This window comes from Gastrolobium bilobum, unplaced genomic scaffold, assembly GCF_033153095.1.
Source record: "Gastrolobium bilobum isolate Gb01-03AN ecotype WA unplaced genomic scaffold, APGP_CSIRO_Gbil_v1 utg40846, whole genome shotgun sequence".
In the NCBI taxonomy this organism is placed as follows: domain Eukaryota; kingdom Viridiplantae; phylum Streptophyta; class Magnoliopsida; order Fabales; family Fabaceae; genus Gastrolobium; species Gastrolobium bilobum.
In genome coordinates, this window is record NW_026896487.1 from 12,773 (window position 1) to 15,528 (window position 2,756).

General features: G+C 41.1%; 1 non-coding gene across 1 annotated transcript; it reads left to right on the forward strand.

The window, feature by feature from the left end:
* The first annotated feature begins 2,407 nt into the window (after positions 1–2,407).
* Positions 2,408–2,513, forward strand: LOC133299958 (small nucleolar RNA R71). The gene has a single exon (XR_009750009.1). It is a non-coding gene; the product is annotated as a small nucleolar RNA R71 (small nucleolar RNA).
* Positions 2,514–2,756: the final 243 nt, after the last annotated feature.

Sequence of the window (2,756 nt, forward strand, 5' to 3'; positions counted from 1 at the left end):
TCTGTTAGAGGTGTTTCAGTCTGGTTCCTCTGTGCTACGTGTGGGGTGCCAATTCCCAGATTTAGAAAAATGATGTTCCCAGCAATAAACTAAACTAGTTGAAGAATAAGAATTTTTGCGCATGTACACACTCACACGAGTTAAAGCATCAATTCATCATAATGGGGAGGAAACTAAACATCATAATATCTCAATTGTGGCAACACAAAATGGAAATGTAAAAACATAATCAAAAATAACAAATAACAAAAGATAAAATAAAAGACTCAATACTCTTGGGTTGCCTCCCAAGAAGCGCTTGTTTAACGTCACGAGCCTGACGTACCTCTTTTTATTTATGGTGGTTGGAAGCATGCTACCATTGATGACCCAATCTTCTTGATCCAGTATTGTTTCCTTTTATGGTCATATGCATGCGGATAAGGATGAGGGTTCTCAGGAACTTTGAACTTAGTCTTCACATGCTTTTCTTTACTCTTGGGCTTTTCCATCTTAACCTTTGGCTTGCTTTCTTTATGCTGCTGATGGACTTCCTTATTGATGATAACAGGATATTGTTCTTCGTCTCCAAAGAAAGCATACTTAAGAGTTTCAGGCAACGCTTTTAATTCCACCTTTGGTACCAATGTAGCTGAGTCATCTTCTTTCTTTTCTAGTACCTCAAAGACAGTTGCTCGCTCTTCTTCTGGACCAGCTTCATCTAGAGCCTTTAACTCTTCTTCAAGCTCTTGAAGCTCACTTTTCTCTTCCATAACCACCTCTTTGACTGCTTCCTTAACCACATCAAGTCTGAAGCAATCACTGTGGTCAGATGAGTTCTTCATAGCATCGAAAACATTGATAGTGATTTTCTCATCATTCATCCTCAGCTCGAGCTTTCCTCGTTCTACATCAATCATAGCTCGAGCTATGGCCAAGAACGGTCTACCCAACAGAAGGGGCATTTCACTCTCTTCCTCCATGTCTAGCACGATGAAATCAGCCGGGAAGATGAACTTGTCAACTTTAACAAGAACATCTTCTATTATTCCAGTAGCTCTTCTTGTTGAACGGTCAGCTAGTTGTAAAGAGACCATGGTTGGCTTCAGTTCAGAAATTCCCAATGCCTTGCATACTGACAGCGGCATCAAGTTGATGCTTGCTCCAAGGTCGCATAATGTCCGGCCAACATTGGTGTTGCCTATCGCAATTGGGATGTTAAAACTTCCCAGATCTTGAAGCTTTGGTGGGAACTTCTTCTGAATGATGGCACTGCACTCTTCAGTAAGTGCTACTGTCTCACAATCCTGCAACTTATGCTTTCTAGACAATAAATCTTTCATAAATTTAGCATAGTTAGGCATGTTAGCAAGAGCTTCAGCAAATGGAATATTAATATGTAATTTTTTAAACATATCTAAAAACCTGGCATATTGTTGCTTCTGTGCTTGCTGTTTGAGCTTCATAGGATATGGGGGTTGCTCAAAGCGAGAAAAATCCATCGGTTGCTTTGGAGCTTCAACAGCTTTCTCCTTTGCTTCTTCTTGCTCACTGATAGGTGCTTGTACTTCGTTCTCATGTTCCAGCTCAGTTGTTGGCTCATTAACTTTCTTTGGCTGAACCAATTTTGGCTTTTCTTGAGGAGTGATCACAATTCCACACCTAGTTACAATAGACTTGCAGTCCTCCTTTGGATTACAATTGTATCACTTGGGAACTGTCCTTGAGATCTTTCAGCAACTTCCTAGACAACTGGCCTATCTGACTCTCCAAATTTCTGATGGAAGCTTGTGTGTTTCTAGTGTTTGCCCGAGTCTCTTCCATAAAAGCATTGGAATGTTGGGCCATTTGTCCCACTAGCTTATCTAACTCAGAAGGTTCCTTCGGTTGAACTGCCGGTGGCTGCAAATAGTTATTGGACTTGAAGTCAAGACCAGTACCTTGCACCCTCCTTTGGAAGTTATTTTTCCCAGAAGGATAATTCTGAGTTCTTGGAACATTTTGTGGTAAGGGTCTCTGATCATACCACACACCATTTACTTGTACCTGCTGAGGAGGATCATCGGCTAGCAGAGTAGGACATTCGTTGGATTCATGATCTTCCTTGCAATATTCACAGACAAATACTGCAGCTTGATCTTGGACGCTAGAAAATTGCATTTTATCAAGCCTTGATGCCAAGTTTGCTACCTGCTGAGATAACAAATTGTTTTCAGCCATCACCGCATCATTGCCTTCCAATTTAAGGATACCTCTTTTAGGCTTGGATGACAACGCTTGGTTTTCGTTGGCAGCCATCCTCTCAATCAACTCAAGAGTCTCATTTGCTCTTAGAGTTTTAATAGTGCCCCCTGCTGCACCATTTAGCACCATCTGAATCTCTGGTTTGCAACCATTGAAAAAGATTCTAACCTGACTACCAGCAATCAAGTTATACTGAGGACACCTTCTCATCAAGTCCTTGAACCGGTTCCATGCTTCACACATTGATTCACCCTCTGATTGAGTGAAATTGGTGATATCATTCACCATCTAGTTATACTTCTTCATCGAGAAGAACTGAGCAAAGAACTTCTGTGATAAATCATCCCAGGTTGAGATGCTTGCTGCAGGCTGCCTTTCCAACCAACTACGAGCATTTCCTTTAAGAGCAAAAGGAAATAGTCTCAACCGGACTGCATCATTAGACACTTGAGGATGTTTTGTAGAATCACAGATCATCAGGAATCTGTTTATGAATCTATGAGGGTCTTCATCATCCTTTCCACCAGTCAAAT